Genomic DNA, 9,834 nt, shown 5'->3' on the forward strand with positions numbered 1-9,834 from the left:
GGAGCCCCAAGGGCTCGGGTGAGTTTTCGATAGGTCGCGGGATGAAATTTTGGACTTAAGGAATTGCAGGCATGTTGGCTTCGCATTTCCCAACCTCCCTTCGCAATTCCCAGTTCGCATTTCCTAACTTCTGTTTGCAATTCCCAAGACAACAGAGGTCGGGGTTCGCAATTACAAACCCCTGTTCTCAATTCCCATACCTGAGACATGCAACTTTTATACTTAGACGATTTTAAATCCATTTTTCATATCCTCTCAAAACATAAACACACTAGAGCGATTTTTCAAAAGCTTGTTCTTCTCCAAATCAATTGTAAGTCGTTTTTAACTCATTTTCTTCAATCATTAACATCTTTAACGTGATTTCAACTTAAAATCAATAATTTTCATGGGAGAAATTGAGTGTTTTGGGTAGAACCTAGATTTTTCAAAAATTGGGGATTTGGACCTCGATTTAAGGTCTGATTTCAAAACAAATTATATATTTGGGTTCATGGGAGAATGGGTAATCGGGTTTTGGTTCGAACCTCGGGTTTTGACCATGTGGGACCGGTGGCGATTTTTGACTTTTTTGGGTAAAACTTTAGGAAACTCATTTTCGTGCATTGTGGTTGATTCATTTAGCGTTTATTGATGTAATTAAGTAACTTGTGACTAGATACGAGCGAATTGGTGGTGGAATCAAGGGTTAAAGCTATAGTTAAATCGTGAATTGTGTTCGTGGCATCGAGGTAAGTGTTTGGTCTAGCCTTAGCTTGAGGGATTATGAGTTGTGTCTTATTTGCTACATGTTAATTGTGGAGTACGACGTATAGGCATGGTGACGAGCATCTATACGTTGGTGTCAAGCATGCCCATGAGTCTTGTATTATAATTGTTATGACTCCGTTGTGGTTTATTGTGCTTCATATGTTATTATCACCATTGTTCCCTTACCGGGATGTTTGTTTGATATTAATGATCCCTTGCTGGGATGTTTGTTTTGATAGTATTGTTCCCTTGCCGGGATGTTTGTTTGATATTATCATTCCCTTGCCGGGATGTTGTTGAAATATCATTGTTCCCTTGCCGAGAAGTTGTTATATTGCTCTTGTTCCCTTACCGAGATTCCTTGTGATTACTGTTGGCTTGTAACTGGGAGCGGGTGGTACGCCTACCACAAGATATAATAAAATGGGAGCGGGTGGTACGCCTACCACAAGATATAATGAAATGGGAGCGGGTGGTACGCCTACCACAAGATATAATGAAATGGGAGCGGGTGGTACGCCTACCACGAGATATAATGAAATGGGAGTGGGTGGTACACCTACCACGAGATATGTGAAATGGGAGCGGGTGACACGCCTTCCACGAGATACAGCAAATGGGATCGGGTTGCACACGTGCAACAAGATGTGAAAAGAAAGTGAAATCTGCCTTTATTTTCCTTATTCTTGTTAGTGGTTGGATTTTGATTCCTTTATAATTCTCTTAATGTTCTGTTTTTACCTGTTATTCCCCGAAGCATGTTTTCCCCCTCCCATCTTTACTTGTTTATTCCCGCTTTACTTTCCGCTGTATATTATATAACTGTACAGGTTTATTTGGTGGTCTGGTCCTAGCCTCGTCACTACTTCACCGAGGTTAGGCAAGACACTTACCAGCACATGGGGTCGGTTGTACTGATACTACACTCTATGCTATGTGCAGATCCCGGAGCAGCTCTTGGATGTAGTTGGAGGCTACCTTCAGTCCACGCGGAGATCCAAGGTAGACCTGCAGGCGTCTCCTCTATCTTTTATTTCCTGTTTTAACTTTTTGCTTCAGAAACAGTGTGTCTTTTATTCTCGGACCTTGTATTTAGAAGTCTTAGACTGTTTGTGATACTGTGACACCAGGTTTTGGGTGATTAAGGCTTAAGTAGTTGTAATAGATACAGATTCAGATATTTTATTATTTTTCTTCCGCTTAATTAAATATCCCGCTGTTTATACGTTATCGCTTTTATATTTGTTAAAAAGAATTAATTGGACAATGGAGTAATTAGTTTAAAGGATTGGCTTGTCTAGCTCACATTAGTAGGAACCATCACGACTCCCGAGGGTGGAAAATCCGGGTCGTGACATAGGAGCAAACCTATTGTTGTATGTGAAAGTAGACAAAACAAAAGAAAGAAAAATCAAAAAGAGATGAAAATATGATGTAAGCGCTTACATCGAAATTCTTGTGACGTAAGCGCTTACCTCGATATTCTTATGATGTAAGCGTTTACATCGACATTCTTATGATATAAGCGCTTACCTCGGCAGGGCATTCAAATGCCTATAAATAGGGGTCTACATTTTCATTTGTAGATCATCCCAAAACTTCTTATTTCTCTCTTCGATTAATATAGAGCTATTCTTTGTGTGGCCGTGGAACATGCAAAAATTGTTGAACCACGTAAATCTTGTCTTGTCTTGTCTTGTACAAGTTATTGCTTTTTTCTCTTACATATTCTTTTACTTCTATTAGCTTGACACGCTTCCTAACAACTGGTATCAGAGCACATACAATATATTTCTGGTAGAAAAGTATAGTATTGGTGCAGGTACTATTCACAAGAATAGTGCAAAACTATTGATCATTATTACTATTCACAAGCACTATTCACATAAATTATTTTTTTGTGAAAAATGGCATCGGAAGAAGGGAAAGTTAAGATTGACAAGTTCAATGGCAAAGATTTTGGATTCTGAAAAATACAAATAGAGGATTATTTGTACCAAAAAAAATTACACTTACCTCTAACCGAGATGAAACCAGAGACTATGGCCAAAGCGGATTGGGGTCTATTAGATCGCCAAGCTCTTGGTGTAATTTGTTTGACGCTAACACGAAATGTGGAATTTAACATCATTAACAAGAAGACCACTACAGGCCTGATGAAGGCGTTATCAAATATGTACGAGAAGCCATCTGCTTCAAATAAAGTCTATTTGATGCGTCGATTGTTCAACTTAAAGATAATAGAAGGTGGATCAGTCACAGAACATATCATTGAGTTTAATATAATATTAACTCAGTTCGGTTCTATTAATATAACAATTGATGACGAAATCAGGGCGTTGATTCTACTATCATCTCTACCGGAGAGTTGGTCTGCAACAGTAACTGCAGTTAGCAGATCATCAGGAAGTACCAAACTCAAATTGAATGATATTAGAGACGTGGTTCTAAGCGAAGATATTCGCTGAAGAGAATCAAGTGATTCCCCAGGATATGCTTTTAATACCGAAAGCAGGGGGAGATGCAACCAAAGAGGACATAGTTATGGTCGTGGCAGATCAAAGTCAAGGAGAAGAGGACAATCCAAAAATCGCAAGGACATTACTTGTTGGAATTGCGATAAAAAGGGTCACTACAGTAGTCAATGTAGAGAACCAAAGAAGAAGAAGGAAGAAAATTTAGCAAATATAATTGCTAAACAAGTCAGTGATACACTAATTTATTGTGCAGACAGTCCAGTCGAATCTTGGATTCTGGACTCAGGTGCATCCTTTCACTCTACATCATACAAAAAATTATTGCATAATTATATTGCTGTAAAATTTGGGAAAGTTTATCTAGCAGACGGAAAACCTCTCAACATTGTCGGGAAAGGTGAAGTTCGTATAAAGACTTCACAAGGCACGCTATGGAAATTGCAAAATGTACGACATATTCCCGGCCTCAAGAATAATCTGATATATATGTGTCAAATTGACAGTGAAGGATATATAACAACATTCGGCAACGGATCGTGGAAGATAACCAAAGGAAATTTTGTTGTGGCACGAGGCTTCAAAAGGGGAACACTGTATGCAACTACAATACAGAGAGATACTATAGAAATAGTTGATCATGATCGTGATACAACATTGTGGCACCGGAGGCTCAGGCATATGAGTGAGAAGGGAATGAAGTTGTTGGCATCCAAAGAAAAGTTGCCAAACCTAAAACATGTTGAATTAGGTTTGTGCGAAGATTGCATTTACGGAAAACAAAAGAGAGTTAGTTTCTCAAAGGTGGGAAGGACTCCAAAGAAAAAGAAGCTGGAACTAGTGCATACAGATGTGTGGGGACCAGCTCCTGTAACTTCTCTATGAGGCTCATGCTATTATGTCACCTTCATTGATGATTCCACAAGAAAGGTATGGATTTATTTTCTGAAAAATAAATCTGATGTGTTTGTTACCTTTAAAAGACGGAAAGCTGAAGTTGAAAATCAAACAAGTCTAAAGCTAAAATGTCTGAAGTCTGACAATGGAGTGGAGTATGATAGCCAAAAGTTCAAAACATTTTGCTCGGAGAATGGGGTCAGAATGATCAAGACAGTTCCTGGAACACCGGAACAAAATGGGGTTGCTGAGAGGATAAATAGAACCCTGAATGAACGAGCCAGAAGTATAAGAATACATTATGGATTTCCGAAGTATTTTTGGGCCGAGGCTGTTAACACGGCAGCTTACCTCATAAATAAGGGACCTTCTGTACCACTGAATTTTGAAATTCTTGAGGAGGTATGGACAGGAAAGGAGGTAACTCTCTCACATCTGAATTTTTTTGGTTGTGTTGCTTATGTGCATGTAAACTCTAGTGATAGAGATAAGCTTGATCCTAAAGCCAAGAAATGTTTCTTTATTGGCTATGGTGATGATAATTTTGGTAATCGGTTTTGGGATGATCAGAATAGAAAGATCCTAAGATACATGAATGTCACATTTATTGAAAATGTGATGTACAAAGACAAGATTGAAGTAGAACCAACCAGCACCAGCAAACAGACATCCGAAACAGTTGAGTTAAAAGAAATCTCAGAAAATGAAGTGGCTAGAGGGATTAAAACTGATTCTGAAATTGAAGATGAAGAACCAGAAGCCGAATTTGAAGAAAAACTAGAAGCCAAACCTAGACCAGAACTAGAACCGAAACTAGAGATAAAGTCAAATGCGGAATGAAATCTGGAATCAGGACCTGAATCAAATTCGGGTTCAGTTACTCATGAACCTACATTGAGGAGATCTAAAAGAGTCACGGATGCTCAAGATAGGTTAACTCTCTCTCTTCACTATTTACTTCTAACTGATGCTGGAGAACCAGAGCATTTTGTTGAAGAAATGCAGGTAATAGACTCTGATAAGTGGAAGCTAGCCATGAAAGAAGAGATGAATTTTCTTCAAAAGAATAAAACATGGATACTTACGGAGTTACCAAAAGAAAAGAAGGCATTGCATAAAAAGTGGGTGTACAGAGTCAAGGAAGAGCATGATGGTAAGAAGAGATACAAAACACGATTAGTAGTAAAAGGCTTTCAGCAGAAGGAAGTAATTGACTACACCGAGATCTTCTCTCCTGTAGTCAAATTAACTACTATCAGGTTGGTGCTAAGTATCGTAGATGCAAAAAATTTGCATTTAGAGTAGCTAGATGCTAAAATTGCTTTCTTGCATGGTGACCTTGAAGAAGACATCTACATGAAGCAACCTGAAGGCTTTCAAGTTTCTAGTAAAAAAAACCTTGTGTGTAAGTTGAAGAAGAGTTTGTATGGTTTGAAACAAGCTCCCCGACAATGGTACAAGAAATTTGATGGATTCATGCATAAAAATAGTTTCACACGATGTGAGATGGACCATTGCTGTTATATCAAAAATCTTGATGAATCCTATATCATTTTACTGTTATACATTGATGATATGCTAATTGCAGAATCTAGCATAAATGAGATCAATTTGGTTAAATAACAACTGGCGGAGGAGTTTGAAATGAAAGACTTAGGACCAGCTAAGCAAATGCTTGGGATGAGGATTAGCAGAAACAGGTCGGAAGGAACCTTAAAGTTATCTCAAGAAAAGTACATACAGAAGGTACTAAGCAGATTCAGTCTTCATGATGCAAAGACCAAAAGCACTCCACTCGGAAGCTATCTAAATCTGTCAAAGGACCAATCACCTAAGATAGATGAAGAAAGGACGTACATGTCCAAAGTTCTGTATGCTTCAGTAGTAGGAAGTTTGATGTATGTTATGATTTGCACTAGACCTGACATAGCTCATGTAGTTGGAGTTGTCAGTAGATACATGTCAGATCCAGGAAATGAGCATTGAGAAGGTGTAAAATGGATATTGCGATATCTCAAAGGCACATCAGGTATGCCACTTTATTTTAAAAAGAGCAATATTATCTTACAAGGTTTTGCTGATGCAAATTTAGGCGGCGATCTGGATAGTCGAAAAAGTACCACGGGCTACGTGTTCACCTTGGGTTGTACTTCTGTTAGTTGGATATCCAGACTTCAGAAAAGTGTTGCTCTATCTACCATTGAAGCAGAGTACATGGCAATCTCAGAAGCCGGAAAATAGATGATTTGGCTCAAGAATTTTCTTAAAGAGCAGGACAATTGTGAGCTTTTCAGCGATAGCCAGAGTGCAATTCATCTTGCCAACAATCCAGTGTTTCATGTAAGATCGAAGCATATCCAGTTGAGGTATCATCATATCCGAGAGTTGATAAATAAAGGAACTCTTTCCCTACAGAAGATACCAGGATCAAAGAACCCGTCAGACATGTTGACCAAAGTTGTCGGTGTTGACAAATTGAGGCTGTGCGCTGCCTCAGTTAGCCTTCAAGATTGATAGCGTGAAGGCACCACTAGAGAATAGCAAATTTTTTTTCTTTCTTGAATTAATATAGGTTTGAGGGGGAGATTGATAGGAGCAAACCTATTGTTGTATGTGAAAGTAGACAAAATAAAGAAAGAAAAATAAAAAAGAGATGAAAATATGATGTAAGCACTTACATCGACATTCTTGTGATGTAAACGCTTACCTCGGCATTCTTATGATGTAAGCGCTTACATTGACATTCTTATGATGTAAGCGCTTACCCCGGCAGACATTCAAATGCCTATAAATAGGGGTCTACATTTTCATTTGTAGATCATCCCAAAACTTCTTCTTTCTCTCTTTAATTAATAAAGAGCTATTCTTTGTGTGGCCGTGGAGCAGACAAAAATTGCTGAACCACGTAAATCTTGTCTTGTCTTGTGCAATTTATTTCTTTTCTCTCTTACAAATTCTTTTCCTTCTATTAGCTTGACACGCTTCCTAACAGTTGATGGTTCCTCTCCCTCCCCTTTACTATATCAGATAACCCAGACTCTACTGCCCTAGATCAATGGCTTCATGAAGATGCCATTGTTATTTTTTGGATAAATGCCACTATCTCTGTTGAAGTTTTCCAACAAATCTTTGACGCCACTTCTGAACCCACTGCCAAAGAAACTTGGGACTCCATCCATCAATTATTTTTGGATTATGCATCGGCCCGCCAACTTCAAATTCAAGATTGAAATGCAAAATTTGAAAAAGGAATCCATGTCTATGTATTCTTATGTTCAAAAGTTCAAGCACTTGAGAGATTCTCTCCTCGCTCTCGGTGTTTCTCAAACCAATGATGAATATGTGCACTAATTTTTGAATAACCTTCCAGCTGAATATGATCTTGGTGGATAATGTTCATTCTCAATCACCATTGCCTTCATTTGAGAGGACTAGAGCTCTTCTTGTAAACTCGCATCACCTCTCGCAATACTACAGATGGTGCACTTCAGTCTACTGCTCTAGTTTGTCACCATGGTCGTGGTTCTTTTAAAGGTTGTGGTCGTGGTCGCAATTATTCTAATGGACATGTCCCTCAGCAATAGTTTACTCGTCCCCATGGTTCTTCCTCTTTTCAGCCAAAACAACAGTCTTCTGCTTGTGTTTTATCTACTCAATAAAGGCTTTCTTCTTATACAACATACCAGCCACCTATTACCCCTACTCCACGAATTTTAGGTGTTGCTCCTATCACCGTTTAATGTCAGGTGTGTAATAAATTTGGTCACACTGCTCGGTACAGTTCTACAAATTCTTCAGCTAGTACAAATGCTATCTCACTCTCTCATTCTCTTGCTGCAATGAAAGTTAATGACACTATCTGGTATCCGGAACTGGTGCTTTCGCTCATATATCGTCTAACTCTGGTATACTTCATTCTCCTTATTTATACTTTGGTTCTGACAAAATTTTCATTGGCGATGGTTCCTTACTATCCATCAAAGTTATTGGTAATTCTATCCTTAACACTCCTCTGCGCACCTTCAAACTAAATGATGTTCTTCATGTTCGTTCGCTTAGTGCTAATCTTCTTTCTGTTTATAAGTTTTGTAAGGATAACCAATCTATATTTGAATTTTCTAATTCTAGTTTTTGTGTGAAGGAAATGGTGACGGGGAAATTAATTTTTCAGTCCAGTAGTACCGGTCCTCTCTATCCCATATCTTCTAAAGATGTTACTGTCTCCTCAGGCCATCATGCATATGTTACAAGTCGAGTTAGTCCAGAACATTGGCTTGTAATAAGTTTAATCCTTCGGTTTAATCATTTTTTCTTCGTAATAAGTTTCTTTCATGTTCTCAATAGAAATTTAACTTTGCGGCTTGTAATGGTTGTGCCTTAGGAAAACACCATAAGTTACCATTTCAACTATCACAATCCTTATCTCATTCTCCTTTTGAGTTAATTCATAGCGATGTATGGTGCTCCCATATATTTTCTGTGTTGGGTTTTCGTTACTACATGATATATTTGGAGGATTTTTCTCGATATTGTTGGCTTTATCTTTTTAAGAATAAATTTGAATTTTTTTCCAGCTTTTCAAAAATTTCATGCTATGATCAAAAATATATTTGATGTACATATCAAATATTTCCAATCTGATGGTGGCAGGGAATATTTCAACTCTCACTTTCAATCCTTCTTTAATAAACATGGAATACTTCCTCGTCATAGTTGTCCCATACACAGGAACAAAATGACGTAGCTGAGCGAAAACACCGTCATCTTATAGATACAACAGCACCTTGTTATTCCAAGCTGGGTTACCTACCTCTTTTTCGCTTGAAGCTCTGAATTTCTCTTTTTTTTTGTGAGTAACCTATTGCCTGTACACAAATATCAGTCTCTTTTTGAGCAGCTCTACAATAAGTTACCTGTTTTTTTTTTTTATCTCTGTACCTACCCCAATCTCACTACCATTGTTCCCCGTAAAGTTTCTCCTTGTTCAGCTGCATGCGTCTTTTTAGGCTACTCGGAAAGTTACGAAAGGTTTTCGGTGTTATGATCCTTGCACTAAGCGTGTTTATATATCTTGACATGTTACTTTCCATGAAGATGTCTTCCCTTTTAGTAACCAACAATCTCAATGTCATTCACTACCTTCTTCTTCACATTACTCAATATCCCCCTTTCTTAATCCCTCTGTTTTACTTCCAAAATTGGTTAATGTCACTCCATCTTTTTCCTGTCTATTCCCTGTTGCATCTTCAAGCCCTTCCTCTTTTGTTCCTTCTGTAACAGTTAAAAATACTATTTCGGTTACCATTTTGCATCCTATGGTTACTAGATCCAAAAATGGGATCTTAAAACTTAAACCCCTAGTCTCTTTAGTACCCTATTCTTCTTCTTCTTATCATGAACCAATTACATTTACCGAGGTTAGCAAGTATTCTCGTTGGCGTGATGCAATGAGTGATGAATATAATTCTCTCATCCAAAATAAAACATGGGTTCTAGTTCCATCGTCTCCTCAATAAAATCTCATTGGGTGCAAACGGGTATACCGTGTTAAACGTGATGCAAATGGTCAAATATCTTGCTATAAAGCACGCCTAGTTTCTCAAGGTTTTAAACAACAACCTGAGTTGGATTTCCTAGAGACTTTTAGTATAGTTGTCAAGCCTACCACTATTCGCACTATCCTCAGCCTTGCAATCATGCACTCCTGGTCAAT

General features: G+C 38.2%; 1 long non-coding RNA gene across 1 annotated transcript; it reads left to right on the forward strand.

Moving 5' to 3' along the window:
- The first annotated feature begins 6,965 nt into the window (after positions 1–6,965).
- On the forward strand, positions 6,966–8,604 carry LOC104218185 (uncharacterized). The gene is made up of 2 exons (XR_708930.2): positions 6,966–8,026; positions 8,263–8,604. It is a non-coding gene; the product is annotated as an uncharacterized lncRNA (long non-coding RNA).
- Positions 8,605–9,834: the final 1,230 nt, after the last annotated feature.

This window comes from Nicotiana sylvestris, chromosome 7 (assembly GCF_000393655.2).
Source record: "Nicotiana sylvestris chromosome 7, ASM39365v2, whole genome shotgun sequence".
NCBI classification, from domain to species: domain Eukaryota; kingdom Viridiplantae; phylum Streptophyta; class Magnoliopsida; order Solanales; family Solanaceae; genus Nicotiana; species Nicotiana sylvestris.